The following is a 19,566-nucleotide window of genomic DNA, read 5'->3' on the forward strand; positions in this document are numbered from 1 at the left end:
TACCATGGTCTCCAAGGAAAAAAGTTGCAGTTTGCTGGTAAAGAAGAAAGAAACAAAGTAGCCACTTGGTACATATTTCTCTTTCCACAAAGCACAGTGCTCCAGTGCTCAGATGTGAAAGTAAGAAAATTAAATGTATTCTTCCACCGAAAAAAAAAAAATCAAACCTGAGAATAATGCATTATTCCAAAGAGTATAATCTCCCCATACAAAACTCACATGCACTTTCTATTTTTTGATTGTGTGCCAGTGACATTTATTTTTTAGATTTAAAGCCCTTGCTGTAGCAATTTTAAATTCCACACTTCGTTTTTAAATTTTCTCTTGTCAAAAGTAAAACTATAGATTTAATTTTGACATAGAAAAGAAATAAAATGAATCCTAGTATGGCCAAGAAGCTTCTTGAGGTTACACAGGGTGGTGCAGGAGGAATAATGTGACGAAAATTTAAGTCTAAATGGATAAATTGCAAACCCAATAGATGCTAGTACACATTTTGAATTCTTGCAAAGTAAACTGTTAATGGAAGAAATAGTCCTTGCTTATCAAATTCTTACTGAAGTACTTAAAAAATACAACACAACTAGAAAGGTCAGAAAATGAGAAATTCCAAAAGAAAACATTATGAAAGTAGAAAAGACAAGTAGCAACCTGAAAAGACCAGTCTTTTAATACACTCTCTCATAATAGTTTTTCTTCTGATATTGTTTAGTAGTATTGTAGTGATAAATACAATTTAAAAATTGACCACTTTCAAAGACAAGTTTGATATATCTCCTAAATTTTACAAAAACAAAATTTGTCTTTCAACACCCAAGTAGTGATTTAGCATTCAATAGTGATGCGGTAGTGAATATTTTGTTAGCCATATGGATGTGTTAGGTGGCTGCTGCTACATGCCAGGAGCTGCATGTCTGCAGTTCCTGCAAACAGAAGCTGGTCAGAAAGTCCAAGACCTGTAACAAGTTGATGTACCTCCTGAAGTCAGAAACTTTCTGACCATAAAAAAATCTCAGCCCTGACACCAGTGCATCAGCAGCTATGATGGTGCCGGGTTGGATTTCAGAAGATGGTTATTCCCAAGGAAATTTTAGCAGTCTAATAGCTACTTTGATTTCTGGTCACAACAGAGAAGCTTAAGGGTAACCACTGTGGTGGACCTTCAATCAACCCAGTGTAACTCGTCTTACATGAAAAATTTAATCACAAACCCCAGGATTTCAGGGTAGGCAGGAATGTGCCTCCCACATGATACTACATTTTACTGATAGTGTAGAGTGGAGAGCTATGTCTGTACTGTGGAATTCTGGAACTCATTGGAAGAGTTATTCTGATAAGTCTTCACAGGAAATTCCCCAAATGAAAATTAAAACATTCTTCCTTTTTAGTTTGTAGGAAATAGAATCAAAGTAAGAGAAGAGGAATGTATAGACTAGAAAAATAATGGAATTAGATAAGATTAGGATTATATGAAGTAGAAAACTTTATAAAATGGAAAACTCTTTCTTTTTGAACATTTAGGTCTGAACAGTCCTTCAATTGTTTGATGAAAGGTAAATATGACAGACAATTTATGTGAAAAACTTCCTATCAGAAGTGGTTGGTTAAACTAAGTTAGACCACATGAAAATAAAGAAAAACTATTTTAGAAACAAAATGAGGAAATATTTCTTAAAACATATTTACATTTCAGAGTTTTTCAAAATAGAATTTTTCAGACATAAAATACCATTCAGAATTAAAACATTTTGGAATTAAAACAGTCATAAGGAAAATATGTCTATTATCCTCAAAACTAAAAAAGTAAAAAAAAAAAACAAAAAAACCCCAAAACATTTTCACTAATAAACCAGTTTGAAATATCTTTTGTTTGTAAATTGTGCATTATTCTTAACTAAAAAAAACCCAACCAAACAACAACAGATTCCTTCTCTTTTAGAATTATCAGCTTTTTAGAACAATCCTAATTAAAATCAAGAAGAATTGTAAAACAAGGTTTGTTTAAAAAAGGTGTTTTAAACAGGAAAGATATAAACCCCCTAATTTTAATACAATAGAGTATTCTAGGGTAAGATCTCTTGTAAAAACAGTATGTTGCAGTGTTATATAACAATTGGTTTTGACAATTTTTTGTCTTTTAATAGCAGAAAGTCTGAAAATCTTTATGAACAAAAACACCACCTAAAAAAAGAAATGAAATAAACCCAAGAGCATCAGTATCTCAGTATCATGAAATCACTGCTATCATAAATTAAATGGAGTAGATTCCAATTGGAGTTATAACTGGTGAGAGGTAAAAGCAGAAGAGAAAGATAGAATATTGCAAGGTGTCATCCTATAAAGCAAAGGCAGGGAACTATAAAAGTAATTATCAATATAAAACACAAGCCAGCAGTCTGTCCAGATAATTTAACATGTCATATTAGCAGAGAGGTAAAATCTATGTCCCCATGATGGGCAATGGCCTTACAAGTTGGAGACTCCAGAAATTCGGCAACTACATGCACAAAAGATTCAACCACAGAAAGAGATATTCAAAGGATGCCATTTTCCAGCATTCCTGGAACCCAGCAGGAAGAGCGAGGATTTGGAAGGAAAGATCTTGAAGGTAGGCTTTACCTATATTCACGTGATTGAACATCAAACAGTGTAGCTCTAAATATTACTCTCCATAAAATGACAGTTTAATTCTATAAAATCAACATAATTTTCATCTATTAAATGCTAAGTTGTGACAGGAAACACTTATTTGCATGCATTTCCATCCTTCTGTCAACACAAAGTTTCCTGGTAAACCTCTATGCTCGCACCTGCTCTATCTCTCAAGGCTAGCAAACCAACGTCCATGGGGCCCATAAGGCTGGTTTTGCTTCTTCCCCCCAGTTTTGTCACTTGTGTTCTCCTTTCATCTTTCCCCATAACATGCAGTAACAGCAGTTCCTTGCTTTGAGTCAAAGGCCACCAAATCAGTTAAGATTTCTGTCTTACCAAATCACTGCCCCTCAAATTGTGGTGTTTCTAATTTAAGAAAGGGAAACAATAAAGATAATTAGGTTAAACAGATTACACTTCATTCTGTATCAAAAAATAATGAATAATGCTTAGCAGAATTTAGTTTTCATAGTATTTGACTTTGAGGGTTGTTTATTATTTAAAAAAAATACTTTATCCATATTGTGTCCCACAGGGCTCTGTCTTAGGACTGGTACTCTTTGATATCTTCATCAATGACGTAGACAGCAAGATGAAATGCACTCGGCAAGTTTGCAGATGAGACCAAGCTGAGTGGTGTGGCTGACACACCTGAAGGACAGGATGCCATTCAGAGGGACCTGGACAAACTTGAGAAGTAGGCCCACAGGAAACTCATGAGGTTCAACAAGGCCAAGTGCAAGGTGCTGCACCTGGGTAAGAGCAACCACCATTATCAATATAGGCCGGAAGATGAAGGGATTGAGAGAGAATAGCCAAGAAGGACTTGGGGGTGCTGGTGGATCAGCAGCTGGACATGAGCAGGCAATGTGCACTTGCAGCCCAGAAAGCCAGCTGTGTCCTGGGCTGCATCAAAAGCCGCATGGCCAGCAGGTTGAGGGAGTGATTCTGTCCCTCTTACTCTGCTTTTGTGAGACCCCACTTGGAGTGCTGCATCCAGCTCTGGGTGCCCTCAACACTAGGAGGGCACTGATCTGTCAGAGCAAGTTCAGAGTAGGGCCATGAAGATGACCAGAGGGCTGAAACCTTTCTCTTGTGAAGACACGCTGAGAGAGTTGGGATTGTTCAGCCCGGAGAAGAGAAGGTTCTGGAGAAACCTTATTAGTAGCCTTCCAGTACTTACAGGAACCTTATAGGAAAGATCTAGAGAAACTTTTTACATGGGTAGATAGTGACAGGAGAAGGGAGAATGGTTTAAAGTAAAAGAGGGAAGATTTAGATTGGATGTTAGGAAGAATTATTTACTCAAAGGGTAGTGAGGAACAGGTTGCCCAGAGAAGTGATGGATGCCCCATCCCTGCAAGTGTTCAAGGCCAGGTTGCACAGGGCCCTGGGCAACCTGGTCTAATGGAAGGTATCCCTGCACATAGCAGAGCGGTTTGAATGATAAAATTTTTAGGGTCCTTTCCAACTCAAACTATACTATGATTCTGTAGTTCTATGAATAGTTTTGAAAGAAAAAGGGGAAGAAAAGAGATTTTGCTTCTAAATGACCAACTCAAATGTCTGAAGATATTTTCAAGTCCATTATGCATATTCATGTTAATTTTAATTGTTCTTTAGAATAAGGTGATACAGTCAAATTTTAAAGATTAACTGAGCTAGCAGATTGTTTCCATTTCCACCAAGAGACAATACACAAGTTCACAGATATCACTATATACCTGTATTTTCCTTTTTATTCAACTATCTGCTTGTAGATACCTGTTAAGGGTCAGGTTACCTATTTCAAGCTGAAAGATTTTACATTGGGATGGATAAGACACTGTTGCAGAACATAGTACATGCACATAGTATAGGGATTATTTTAATCCAAAACTATTTTTCATTCCTGACAGACTTACATGACCAAATAATTTTGGTGGAGGTTTTTAAATTTTTTGGTTGGTTTGTTGTTTTTTTTTTAAAACAAACAAACAAAAAAAATCACAAAAGTAGTAACATCCCTGTAGGTATGTTCAGTATTTCAGGACTGCATAAACTACAGGTTCCTAAGCAAGGTCTGCTCTTGGTCTGTTCAGATTCCAAAAACTGAAGCTTGACAGGATACTTGCACATCGTCTTAATTCAGTAAAGACAGGATTTTTGAGCACTGTCTAGGATGAAAAGTATGATCACTTACCTTGAAGTTGCTTACACTCACTCATTCTGTTTGTAACAATAGAACAGACTTGCCCTGTTGAATAGAAACAGCTTAAATAAGTTCTTCACTGTACTTCAGTTTCTCCAATAGAGTCTAAGGTTAAATCTGTTATTTGACATTTTTGTACTGACACTAAAAATTTTTTGCTGTCTACATAAACATGCATGAAAATTATAGTAACTATTCATATCTTCAAGTACTCATACCTAAACATTTTACCAAATTAATATAAAATGATTATTGCTCTGTATTACTGGTGGTACAAGTCAGACAGGAAAGTATTATAAAGTAATTTCTTTACAGTGTGTCATCCATGTTTTACTTCATTTGGAGAGCATTCTTTGGCATCTGTGTGCCTACTGGGATTCTGAAATCTTCTGTAAGATCATATTACTACAAAAAAGACTCACTTGGATATAAACAACCTGCCACTAAGCTGACAGCATAGTTTTCATCAGTCACTATTTTCTCCCTCTCCATCTCCAACATTTTCAGAAATGAAAATTCAACTATGTAATGGTTTACATATGTTGCACGAGAACAATTACTGTGTTGAGACTCTGTATGAGATAGTCAGCTCTTTCCCTTAGGAGGAAGGGTACTTGGGATTACCATATGTCATGCCAAAGAGCTGGTCTGAAAGGTCTGACCTTGTGCCGCTTTGTGATTCTGTGAGCAGAAGCCTGACAGGACACTTACCCATTACCATTAATAATCTGAGAAAGCTGGGCTCCTGGAGCACTGGCTTGGATGAAGAACAAGATTAAAGATGGTTACAGAGTTCCACATGAGTTATTAGCTATTAGCCTGATGTAAACATGACTAACGGATAGTGGAATTAGCTTGGCTGAGCAGAAATCACCCGGAGGATCCAAACACTTCCTTTTCCATCGTAAAATGTTTCATAGAGGAGAAAGAAGGGTAAGGAAAGTCTTGCATGTCACTTTGAGAGCCTGGATGGGTTATGACATTGCTTGAAACAGAATCCTCTCAAGGAGGCAGATGTGCTTTTTGCCTTTGCACAAACATTTTGGAGCTCAGAGGAAAATAAAGTCAATGTGGGGAATGGGGCAAACCAATAGAAAATATTTCTTTTGCTGTTTTGTTCTGGTTTGCTGGTTTGTTTTCTTCTTTTTTTTTTTTTTTTTAGTAACATCATTTAACTCAATAAACAGTAACAGACTTCTGTGACTTGACACTTCATTGTTCACTAGGCACAAAACAAACTGAATCTGGGATCTTTCAAACTAGCACGATTTGACAACACATTTTCTCCTGAGCAGTGATCAGACCTTAAAAATTAAAAGAGATAAAAGATCTGGGTTTCAGGTACACAGATAGACTTCTAGACAAGCACCAAGGACAAGCAAGGCATTGCTACAGATTTTTATCAATGTAAATGACACAAAAATCTGCTTAAGCTGATTAACAAGCCTAGAAACATACAGTTTAAAGTACAGCATTCACACAGTTTGGAACAATAGCACAAAAAAAAAAAAAAAAAAAAGGTGTGGATGAGAAAGAATCACAGAGTCACAGAATACACTGAGTTGGAACAGACCCACAAGGATCATTGAATCCAACCGTTAGCCCTGCACAGGACTATCCCCAGGAGTCATACCATGTTAATGAGAGCATCAGCCACATGCTTCTTGAACTCTGGCAGGCTTAGTGCTGTGACCACTTCCCTGGGAAACCAGTGTCCAACCACTCTCTGAGTGAAGAACCTCTTTCTAATACCCATCCTACACCTCCCCTAACACAACTTCAGACCGTTTCCTCAGGTCCTGTCACTGGTCACCACTGAGAAGAGATCAGTGTCTGCCTCTCGGCTTCCCCTCACGAGGAAGTTGTAAACAGCAGTGAGGTCTCCCCTCAGTCTCCTCCAGGCTGAACAGACCAAGTGATCTCAACCACTCCTCATACAGCTTCCCTTCCAGACCCTTCATCATTCTCATGGCCCTCCTTTCCCCAATAACTTAATATCTTTCTTATATTGTGGTGCCCAAAAATGGACACTATATTCAAGGTGAGGCCGCACCAGTGTAGAGCAGAGCAGGACAATCACCTCCCTCAACTGCCTGGCAACGTTTTGCCTGATGCTCCCCAGGACACATTTGGCCCTTCTGGCAGCCAGGGCACTACATATTCAATTTGCTGTTAACCAGGTCCCTTTCCACAGCACTGCTTTCCAGCATCTCGTTCCCCAGTCTGTGCGTACATCTGGGATTACCCCATCCAAGGCACAGAATCTGTCAGTTTCCCTTTCAACTTCATGTGGTTGTTGACTGACCAGTCCTCTAAGAAGAAGAATCACAGACTAAACTGTAACCCCACCTTCACTCCCCATTTTTTCTCAAAAAGAACAGAGAAAGGATGGGCAAACATCAGGAAAAAGAAGAATAGACAAACTGGATGCTAATGAAAAATCTAAATTTCTGTTGCACCTACATAAGGCGTGAAGTCAACAGCACATCAGTTGGTTATAATCCATTTCCGTGATTTCTTTGACTCCCTTTTGTTTTGCTAAAGCTGATCAGGAAAAAGGATAAAGAGAAGAATATTTGTGAAAATGATGTTGAAAAAAATTCAACAAATAATTTACCATTTTTCTTTCTGCTTCTGTGGAATCCATTTTACAGCAATTATATGGATGAGGAAACAAACCTTTGTGATCACAGGATCTGCAGGCATTTTAAAATTTCATTTTATTTCAGAAGAAAATGTAGCTTGCAGGAAAGATTAAAAAAAAAAAAAAGAATCGGTATACACTGGTTCCACCTGAAATGAACTTCTAGAGTCTCTAATGTCCTGAAAAACTGATTCTTTAGTTTTCTCTTTCTTATACTAGAAAGATTGAAAAACATCATAAACAGTCTGTACTGCAAATTTCAATAATTTAATCAATGATTTCAGGAAATTTACTTATAGGATATAGTGTAATTGCAATTCTGTGAACACTTCTTATAAAGCCTTTAAATTTCTTATGACTCCTCCTTCTGCATATGGTTACTGTAGATCACATATTTTAGGACAGTTAGTATATCTTCTATTCAGAACAGCTGCAAAGTACAGTGGGCTGCGAACACACATTGCCCTGGGTAAACAGCATGACATTCCTTTGGTCACTATGGACCATTTTTCCTGATGGTGCTTTTCGTTCTACTTATTTCTCTGTTCAAAAGCACGTGTTCGCTCATTCCACAAAACTATTTCTCAGTTAGAAGCTGAAACACTGGAAACATTATTTTCCAAACACTAGAGTCAACTAGGGAAACGACAAGTAAAAGAGAGAAGAGAGTGGAAGAAGGAAGAGAGAAAAAAAGATAAAAATATTCTTCTAACAAACCTGTCAATCACAAGGTAAGTAAAACTTCATTCTTTGACATTCATACTGTAGTCTTTTGCAACCACAAAAAATAATATAATAAAGGAGAATGTTTCTGAAATCTTTTCACAGTTGAGGAAACAAAAATGAATAATACCCCATTCAGTTTTGCATTGGAGGAAGATACAGGTAACATTTTTTTATGTTTCACATACGGAGTTTGCTAAGCTTTCTTTTCTATGTGGGATAATGTCCTTTCATGGACATCCTCCATATGCTGTTCTTTAAAAGCCAGTTCATAATATTTATCATAAAGGGTTTTTGGCAGTGCTTACATTAGAAGGAAAAAGAGTTTATGTCCCCTGCATCTGACACACTTAGTATGCACCTTGTGAAAATACCGATGCAAGTGAAATTCTACTGTAAGATTTACAGCTACAATGTTAATAGATATCTTACTACTGCTATCCTCAACTTTATTCCTGAATATTTCATTAAAAGTACTCTAAAGCTGACACAGCGTGGTAACGTTAAGGCAGGTGGACCAATAAAAATATACATTACAACCCAAAAATTGGTTTTCAAATTTTTTAGTCCTTTTTGGGAAGAAAAAACCAAATGATCTCACAAACAACACCACATTTGTGGAACTAATAACTAGTAAAGAGAACACAATTTGAAGAAACTTATAATATAGCAGTATGGTTATTTATAGCACAGTTTGATGGTGGTGAACAATAAGCACATAAAACTTTTTAAAGATTAAAGAAAAAGATGTATTTACTACATAAAATATAATCTTACTACATAAGATTACTACGTAATCTTCCAAAGACAAAAAAAAAAAAAAAAAAACTAAATAGTGATGCAAATAGTACTGAGTAGTGTATATAGTAGGACTGTTCTTTTATACGCTCATATATATAATATAAATAAATGCTTCAGCTTGTAGCACATGACTTTATAGGCATTAATGAATAAAACATCTTGACAGATGCTCATAGAATATGAATATCCGCAACTACGTTTCACAAAGAAGGAATCAAAAGTAGAGAGAAGTGATCTGAAAAAATCCACTGAGGCAAGCAGAACTAGGATTTGAACTAAATCCAACGCTGTTCAACACTAACTTAGTCCTTCTTGGCTTTATGTGATGAATTTAAAAATCAAAAGGTTATTATTTAAAAGGTTATGTAATTTTTAAAAACTTCTAAGATTACAAAATCGGTTAAATAGATGTTAGTGTTACTTAAAAACTAGGTGACTTGTTGATGCCTTCATGTTGCAGAGAGTCACACACACAGAACATGCAACATGCATTTGGTTTTAAGAGCTATCACATGTGTAACCTTAAAATGCCCACACTTAATCAAAAAGAAAGCATCCAAAAGACCATCAGTTTTGTTAATATCTTAGACGCTCCATGAGAGCACGAATCAATGAGACTTCGATGAAGGAAAACCATACAGAGGGAAAAAAAAAAGGAAAAAAGAAAATAAAAAGGAAAAAACAGAAAAGCTATACTTCATTTCATTTTTTCAGGTTGATCTCAACCTACAGAAAATGCACAGCAATTTATTTGTTGAGTTATAATTTGTGGCTATTCTAAATTGTGCAGTGTTCAAAGGCAAGTTATTCTGTGTAAAAAAGATTAAGAAACTTGATTATTCAAGTGCACTCTGTCATGAATACTATTGATCTCTTCTCCCCCCTACAGAGAGTGGATAACTATCCTCTATAAAACCTCTGTTTATAACAATTACATCTTAATAACACTGTGTGTAATTTGCTGCTTTTGGTTAATATATGCTGCTCTTTTCTATCCTACAGCATATGTGCCATTTTTGCAAGATGAACTGATCATATTTTTTTAGTAGTACTTATTCATCATAGTAAGTATCATCTTGAATTTGATTTCTATATATTGATCAAAAATTGGTTTTCTTATTCAGTTCCCAAACTATCTACACTTTCAGAGCGCTTAAGCTGACCTTATACTCTGATATTTTAACTACCAGTAACGTGATAATCACTAGGAAGTATATACAGCTGAAAGAACAAAAGTAAACAAAAAACTAATGATCTTTAGGCATCAAAGTAAATTTCTTGTATAAGGTCACACCTTCTTTTCTGATCTTTATGGTGCCTGATCTATGGAGATGAAATGGAGACTCACGCTACTGGATGCTCCAAACACTGTTGGAGAGATAATGTTTAGCTTCCTCCTATCCTTATGTTCATAATATCTTAGTGGCAAGCAGCTACCAACACATTTAAAAATCACTTTAACTGAATCCAAGTTAAAGCAAAATACATAATCCCCCTCTTTCATTTTTTTTTCTTCTTTTCACTCTACTACTTTTAAATGCGCTCACAAGAGAAACTTGGTCTATTTAGTGAAGATTAAACAAGAACATTCCTTTTCCTCCTCTCAGAACCAGATATAGCTGCCATGCTCTTGCAGGAAAGATGGCAGAAGTATTCATAATCTCTTTCTTGCTTTATATCCCAGACAGCACCTTTGGAGAGAACCTCTGTTTTACCACTTTCATCAAAAATCATTACCTTTTGGTGAAAAGTCACACTCCTTTAGCCATGTTCCCCCTTCAAATCTCTCAATTCACCCAGGCAGAATCAGCCTTTCTCCTGGAAACTTACTATACCTGGTACCTACATAGAAAATCAACTGACTCTGCTTTTTGAGTAAAATAAGAACTTTTCTGCTTCTTTAGATATGTCTGTTTTTTATACCCTGTGCTTGACTGACCATTTAACAACGTTTTACTCAGTCAGAGAGAAAAGCCATCTCCTCTCTTCCGTTGGTGAACCACTGATATACTTTTTGTGATATACAATCAATAAACACTACTAATTTTGTATCTTTTTTCTTCTATATTGAAAAATATAACTGACAAACATTTCAATGTTATACAGATATGTAGCTCATTACTGTTAAGATAAAATATAGTAGTAATTAGTCATTCTCGGGTGACTGATCATCAATGTCTTTTTCTAAGCCATATTTATCTGTACAATAATAAGCAGACCTAGCTCTTTTGCCTTCATTCGTGCATGCTGCTACTGTCACTTCGAGGTTTTTTGTGAATTATGCTGATTACTGACTCCTACAGAAGCCTACTTTTAATTTTTAATTTTTTTACACAAGTCCTTCAGTATTTTGCTGCATGAAATCTTAAAATGAAATGTCAAAATAGTTTTTTCATTTCCATATTACCAAACAGAAAAGATCATAGCAACACAGAAGTGCGTGCTGGTTTGGGTTGGGGTGGAGTTATTTTTCTCCAGAGTAGCTAGTATGGGACTTCATCTTGGATTTGTGCTGGAAAAGCGTTGATAACACAAGGATGTTTTTGTTGCTGCTGACCAGTGCTTACACAGAATCAAGGCCTTTTTTGCTTCTCACACCAGCCCACCAGCGAATAGTCTATGGGTGCACAGGGAGTTTCGAACAGACACAGCCAGGACAGCTGACCCTAACTGACCAAAGGGATATTCCATATCATATGGCATCACACTCAGCAATAAACAAGAGGGAAGGTTGGCCATGGGACCTGAATGGGCTCGGGGACTGGGTGGGCATTGGTTTGTTTGTGGTGAGCAACTGTTCGTTGCATCACTTTTCTTTCCTGGGTTTTATTTCACTATCTTTATTATTTTCTTTTTCATTAAACAATAATAACAATAACAATAACAATAATAATAGTTGGTGTTATTATATTTCAATTATTGAATTTTTCTAGTCTAAACCCACAATTTTTCTTTCTTTTACCCTTCTAATTCCCTTCCCCTCATCCTGCAGTGGGGAGTGAGTGAGCAGCTGTGTGTTGCTTAGTTGCTGTCTGGGGGTCAACTAACAGAGTAAGAGTAATTTTTTCAGACTAAGAAGGTAGTGAGTAAAATCCTACATTTTGAGCATTACTTTCCTGTCTGTTTTGTGTCAGCCTTTCAAAGGAGTCAGATTTTTCATAAAATATAACTAGCTAGTTTGTGTTTGCGTTTTCTTTTCCTAACTAGGAGTCATCTAGCTACACACTCTCCATTACCAATAGAAGACACAGCCCAACGAATCAACATCTTTTCTCATATTGTTCATGCTGTCCTAGAATGTGTTTATTTCAGTTTTATTGGCAATCTGTCATTTTGTTAATTCAGTATATGACAGTACAGGACAGCAGCTGAAAACTGCAACACTCTTGTTACTTGTGGGTTGCTGGATTATTTTTTACACCCCTGTAATTTCTGCTTGTGAATGGGATAAAGAAAAACTGTATTTTTATAAAGAAAAACATGTCCTTTATAAGATCTCATTACAGAGTGATTCTTCCATACCATGAATGAAATGGAAAAGGTTTCCAGGAATTTGGCAAGGAATGTTCTTTACAAATTTAAGATACCCACTGTTCTTTTGGAAGCAAGGAATGTTACAATTGCTGAGTAAGAGGCATTATTTGATTTACTAACCACTACTTTAGACTCTGTAATCTGTAGCCTGTACTGTCACCCTATGCAATGGGCTTTTACAGCTCATTCTATTTCCTTGTGTAGCTAAGGTTCATATAAATAGGTCAAACCTTTTTCTTCTAAGTCAAGTAACCTTCATGAACTGTTACAAAAATATGTTTTTCTGCAGTGACACAGAGTAACAAGTCTGCTGTCTTTGTTTAAAATCCTAGTTTGTAGTAACAGTGACATATGGGGTTACTCTGAAAGGGAATGTATATAAATTCCCAGGCTCTAATGACTTAACTACAGCCTGCAGTGTCTCATGCTCAGTTCCTGTAGGACTGCACTGCATTGAATGACAGGTCTGTAATCAAATTCCTGTCTTTCCTCCCTGAACATCTAAAATGTTGTAAAACTTTATGATTTGTGCAGCATCTCACACTCTGCAAGATCTTTTCAGCAAGCTACTAGTGGAAAGATCAATAACAATCAATTTCAGCAATCTTTAATATCCTTTTGTAAAATTATATATTTTTATACATTTCCATGGATCATGGCTGAAATACCTTTCTCATTTTGAAAATATTTCTTTTCAGCTTTTGTTCATATTTTATTTACCAAAGAAGAGTCTTCTCTTTGATGTTATTATTGCAAAATACCAGGCAAATTATGTGTACGAGTACCCTACTTGGAAAAATCAGCAGACAACCTGAATGTTTGCTTCATATAAAAATATCGTTTAATAGAAACTCCAGTTTCTAAAAATCCTGAAAGTTACAGTATATTTATCTTCTAGAGTCAAAAATAAAATCAAAAAATGGGGATTTCTCCTGTACTTACTAAACCATGGATGTGTTGTACTCATATATTGCTAAAGCATGTATTCCAGAGATGGATATAAATATCTTTAGATATCTTTGGATGCTTGTTTTATTTACTATTTTCCTTATTACTTTTTCCTCTGTTTTCCCTAGTTATTATTCCCCTGTTTATTATTTTTCCTATTTCTGCTTTTTGTGTTGCTTATAGTCTAAATGTTTAGCTCTTCCCAGTGCTGGTCATCCTCCTTCATTTGTTTCTTCCCCTCAGATTAAGTGCCCAGTATTTTTTCTTTTGTATCACTTATCCATAGAAGTGTTCAAGGCCAGGCTGAATGAGGCTCTGAGTAACCTGTTCTAGTGAAAGATGGCCCTGCCCATTGTAGGGGGGTTGGAACTAGATGATTTTTAAGGTCCCTTCTAACCCTAGCCATTCCAATTCAATGATATCAAAAAAGTTTTCTTTCCCAGAAGATATCCTAGATGCCAAAAGCAATCCAAGACCTAATCTGAGAGTATATTTTGTTTTATTAGAAGCATTAAAAAAGTATGTCTGCTAGAATTTCTTCTTTCTTATCAGGAGGAGGTCTTATTCACATTTCTTTAATTGTTTGTCTTTCTAGATACAAAAAGAATTCCATCATAATTTTGTTTTGGAGGTACAAGTGTTTTGGTGGTTGGTTTTGTTTGTTAGGGTTTATATTTAAAATATGTCATCTGCTCATTATTAAAAAAAAATTAAGTATGGAATTTCAATTTTCCTGAGGAAAAGGAGAACCTCCTAGTTATATGAATCATGGATAAGGTTGGAGTCTTTCTTTGTGAACTCTGAAGTACTTCACATCTCCTAAAATATAATAAAAACAGTCTCTTGACGATTTCAGCTCTTTTACCAAGACTTTATTACAAGTTGTCACACTTTTCCCCCTTTATTAACCTACACATGCAGTTCAAATACTGTAATAATATGGGTAAAATTGGCACTACGTATGATGAATTTTACCTTATTACTCCCTTGTCACCTGCTTGGTAACTATTTCACTGTTTCTAATGTAGAAGTGCCCAGTCTGAAATTTATAAGAGCTTTCCCTATGCAGATAATATTCATCAGTTGCAGCTCTTCAAAACTTTTATCTTGTCAAAGTATTACCCTTTTTCCAGACTCTAAACATCATAACCTTTACAAAGCAACAGACTATTACAGTGCTTACTTTGTTTTCCAGATAGGCTTGCATTTATTCATGTCTGTAGACTAAATGCCAGGGATTTTATTATTCCCAGCACTGAACTGTGTGTGTACTTCTTCTGCACGTATCTTCTCTGGGCTTGTTGGTAGCGATCGGAATTCTATTTGGTGGTTTCCTAGCCATAATTTTCACCTTTTGAAAAAAAACGTGACAAATCTCATAGCCAAGTGCATATAACCAGTATCAGTATGGCCAGTCTTCGCGAACGAAGATTTGGGAAGGGTCTTTACCCTTCGAGCCTGCAAAATAGCCTGTAGGAACAAACAAGGAACAAGTGACAGGAATGTTCTGAAATCCAAGCAGAGCACTCTGGCATGTGTATTTAATAAGTTTAGATAGTGTCTCAAAGTGCCTGGCTTATTCTTTTGTATCTCTTCCATACACTTATGGATTCATTTAAATTGGCATTAATCCATCTCAGTTCCTTGGGCTTTCAAGTCATATATCTAAGAAAAGAACTAAAAATGCCATTTTTCAAGTCCTACAGTAGATCTGGTCACATCAGACTGACTCAAGGACACTTAAAAGCAAATTCAGGTAAGAGTGTTTTTCTACCACAGAAAAGCTCAGGCCATTAGTGTTTTCCCTTTAGTGTTTTGAGATGCAACAATAACGAAAATTCAAATAATTGATCATAAGTAGTTTCTACTCTTCATTCTATTTTAAATTTCTAGTTAAAGCTATCAGTCAGATGCAAATGGAGCAGAACATAGATTTCCACGTGTTCGTTTTCTATCTCATTTCTTTTTGGTAAGAATTTACTTTGTGGGTTTTGAGCAGTAAGTATCATAACGTGGCATCTCTTTCAAATACTATTCTTTCAGTTACGAACAAAATATCATACATATTGAAAAGTGACCTAGTTTTGTATCAGTCCATAAAGTTACAGGTCATAAATCAGATGATTTATGACTAGTTAGACTATGCCTGAAAATTTTTTGAATGCACGTTGATAGGAAGGTGACATTAAAACAAAAAGAAGCACCTCTGGATTTAATTACACATAGATTTAATAAGAAGGTTTAAATTTCAATTCGAGGTGTATGATTTCTTTGATATACACTACTGAATTATATAATAATGAGCTGGATTATTATTTCAGCCTTTTTTTTTTTCATACCTTCTGATGTTTTCTTCACCATCCACGTTAGACCTTTTATATAGCTCAGGAAGCCACATAGTTTCTTATGCTAATATTCAAGGAAATAATTCTTGATCTTTTACTTGACCAGGAAACCAATTTCATAAGACAAAAAAATGAGGTTGATCTGTCCTTCACATGGTAGATATACAGATGATGCATTTGCTTATGTGACTAGATGCACAAAACTTGTAAAATATGACATGATGTAATGCAGTGGTATTGCAGAAACAATTCCAAATGTACTACATGACAGACATGCTGCTGCCATATTAGAGGCAAGAGGCAAAAGAAGACACAGGAGGAAAGGCCATAAGGAGCAGACTACTATGACAACAAAGTCAACACTGCTCATGTCTAAGGGGCCACTAAGTGAAGAGAGACACAGACTAGACTTGTTGGACATATCTGTCGGTACAAGAGTATTATTGTTTTGATTTATAGCCTTAATAAATATATAGGTCTTCCTATTATATACACTAATGTAGAGAAACACTAACAAGGAGGTGAGGTAAGCATAAAGCACACCACCTCAGAATCCATTGGTTGAAAAAAAATAAATGTTATGTTATGACTTATATTTTGTAGAGTATGTAAGTGGTAAGGACATTAAAATATACATGTGAATGAGAGTGTTAATGTCAGAAGCTGCTAGGAAGTTGTCTGTATGTTTTTCCAGAGATTTTTAACTAGATTTTGAAGGTCAAACAATTGTCAAGAAAAAGAACTGGGGCTGTAGGCTGTAGATTCTAAACTGTGCCCCCACAAAGAGATAGCTTTGCCAACAACTGGTATACAACAGCAGCTCGGTTCTCACTATTACCTCTCATGCTCAAAAAAGAATACAAGATTCGTTCTAACAAATAATCTCTTTAGACAGCAATATTAAACAAAAGCATATATGCATGTACAGCATGGTTGTCCTATTAAGGCAATAAAGATAAAACTCTAGCAGTCCACTTCTGATACCGAGTCACAGTAGGTAGCTAATTTCTAGTTAATTAGACATGCAGCAACTGGCTAATGCAGTGTGTAAAATTCTTATCCTCTTTGAACTGCACATCTCCATAAGACCTGAATTTCCCTCCAAAGTGAATACAACAAAAAGGAGACATTGAAAAGGAATGAGAAGAACAGAAACAGAGCTTATGAAATTAAAACTGAAAATGAGCAGCACTTCATTTAGACACCATTACATTACAATGTTCTTAATCAGTCTGCACAGTGCTATGCATTTCCAACCTTCTACACTTTGGGCTCTGACTGTGTGATGGAAACTGAGCTCAGACTAAAAAAAATATGTGATAATTATTTTAATATTTATTTTATTTTTTCTGAATCTTTGCTTATATTACAAGATTTCATAAAAGCACCAGTGAAATGAAAATTACCACCTTCCAGGATTTTTTGCTTACTCAGCTGTAATTTCCAGAATCATGTTGTATTTCACTTTTCTCAGAAAGGAGTACTAGTGACTTCTGATGTTCCCTCAATACTCTCTCTTTGTTGATAAATGAAATATAAAATATATAACCATATAAAATAGCCAAACTATGAGACTGAATATTTTAATGACTGAGAAGGGAATCACAGTTTGCATACAATTTGTTTCATCCCTTCTACAAGAAGTTTCAAGAATTTACTTTCAGCTCTTGAAATACAGTAAGTTTCCATCAACCTCACTGCATTTTGGAGGGTCACAGGGTAAAGGGTATATTTAGAACACTTCAAAGAACCCTGGACCTGCTCCACTGTAATTGTTCTTCCTTTTGAAGATTGTGTATACATTTAATATGCATACATTTAATATGTATACATTTAATATGTATACATTTAATATGTATACATATATGCTATATGTATCATTATATCATTGAAATAGTTTGAGAATAATGAAAACCAAATGCACCTAACATATGTAGACTAATGGTTAGCTTCATTCAGCTGAGACCTCTAACTTCAAAAGAGGTAGAGAAAATGTCCTGGTACAGTTGAATTGTTGACAGCAGTGGCTTTAATTAGGTTTCACTTCAGTTCATGTCATCGCTACTGCTCTTTCTGGCCGTATACTCTCAGAAGTACTATAGAGAACTGTCTAACCAGTCTTAAAACCTAAAGTCAACTGTCATTCATTTGTCCCAGAGCCATGGATCTCTGGATTGTATCTGACACATATTTCTGTATCGAAATTGTCATTATTGATAAGGAAAGTGCTGATAACTCTTTTTTCATAAGAAAATGCTTCCCTGGTGGAACACACATATCATAAAAGAAACTTCTGTGAAAGAGCAAAGAATCTTTATCAGAGACAGAAACACACAAAACAGGTCATGCAGCACTAACAAATAAAGCAAAATGGAAATTAATATTAAGGATTCAAATTAGTCCCGTTAGCATCAATAAAATTGTTTAAACTCATCGGACTGCATATTCCCCTTCTAATGATACATATTACAACAGTCTCTTCCCAAAAAAGTGAAACACAAAAGCATTTTGATATGTTTTCTGATTTTTTTTTCTGCTCTATGGTGTTAATTTTTTACAACTGATTTTCTTTGTATATTTTTTTGTCAAACAAATCTCAGTCCCCTCTGTAATTATATGTTTCATAACTATTACTAACTTTATATTTTCATGATATTTTAACTTTGAAGTTTAATTTCACTGTCTACATTGAAATAGTCCAACATTATGCAGCAATGCTCAGGAAACTGAGCCAGCCTCAGATCTGGCACAGTGAGGTGCACTGGAGGAACAGGGTGCTGCTCTAAAAGCATAGGCCTGACACAGTTTTGCTTCTATAAGAAACAAGTCAGACCCATGTGACGGCAGTAGCAGCAGCAGATCATCAGGGCACAGCAGATCTGTAGAGTGAGGGCTTTCAGGGAGCGTGAGGTTTCCTCATGCTTTCAAACTCAGAGACTTTGCCCTTGGGAACATCCTGTGGATATGTGGATATGGTCACCCTCCTATTCAAATCTCACAGGGCTTTGTTTCTTTGTTTGATAGGTTTCTTTGTAGTGGTTTTCACTTTTTTAGCATTTTAATACATTTTACCTTTAGAAATGCACAGGTACATTCTTGAGTCTATCATGAGCATAGCTAACAGATCTGCTGCTCATCTCAGAGCCGATCCTAAATTACATTCTACAAAGACTATGAAATCTGCCTGTGTTGCAAAAGTCACCAGGGTAGTCAGAGTTAAAAAAACAGAAAACAAAGAAACAAAAGTTTTATGCAGCAATATTTAATTCTAGGGTATTTAAAGGAAGTCTCCTGTATTTTACATTCACATAAATTAGGAAAGATATAGCAAAATAAGAAAGCAAAATTAAGCCTGACATACAAATAAGGGACTGAGGTATGGGGAATTATATTATGAAATTCAAAAAAAAAGTGGGAGAAAGAGGGGGAGAAATAATGAAAGAAGGGAGGACAGGAAGTAAGAAAGGTCTCCCTCAGAAGCAACTGTGTTTGAAGCTCCCAGTAGAATGGGAAATGCCATTTTGTCTCATGATTGGGAAAATAAGATCTACAAAGCACACTACCCTGACTACAAGACTGGTCTTGGATCAGGATTTGTGACAAGACAGGGTTTTTGTGGCTTCCATTCCAAAGGGTTGCATTCCGCTTACCAATGAAAGCACTCACTTCAAGCAAATTCCAACTACCCAGCTATCCCTTTCAACTAAGGCCTGCAGCAGGACTTTTAG

At 35.9% G+C, this 19,566-nt stretch overlaps 1 protein-coding gene across 4 annotated transcripts in view; it reads right to left on the reverse strand.

Annotated features, from left to right (window-relative positions):
• CDH12 (cadherin 12) overlaps window positions 1-19,566 on the reverse strand; it is a 532,655-nt gene that overhangs the window by 175,953 nt on the left and 337,136 nt on the right. Inside the window, exon 4 of one of the 4 annotated variants that reach the window (XM_032704962.1) lies at window positions 4,835-4,888. The exons of the other annotated variants lie outside the window; for them this stretch is intronic. The gene's annotated coding sequence lies outside the window, so the exon portion shown is untranslated. The remainder of the gene's footprint in view (window positions 1-4,834; window positions 4,889-19,566) is intronic. 4 annotated transcript variants of the gene reach the window in all.

The sequence above is a fragment of the Chiroxiphia lanceolata genome, chromosome 1, assembly GCF_009829145.1.
Source record: "Chiroxiphia lanceolata isolate bChiLan1 chromosome 1, bChiLan1.pri, whole genome shotgun sequence".
NCBI classification, from domain to species: domain Eukaryota; kingdom Metazoa; phylum Chordata; class Aves; order Passeriformes; family Pipridae; genus Chiroxiphia; species Chiroxiphia lanceolata.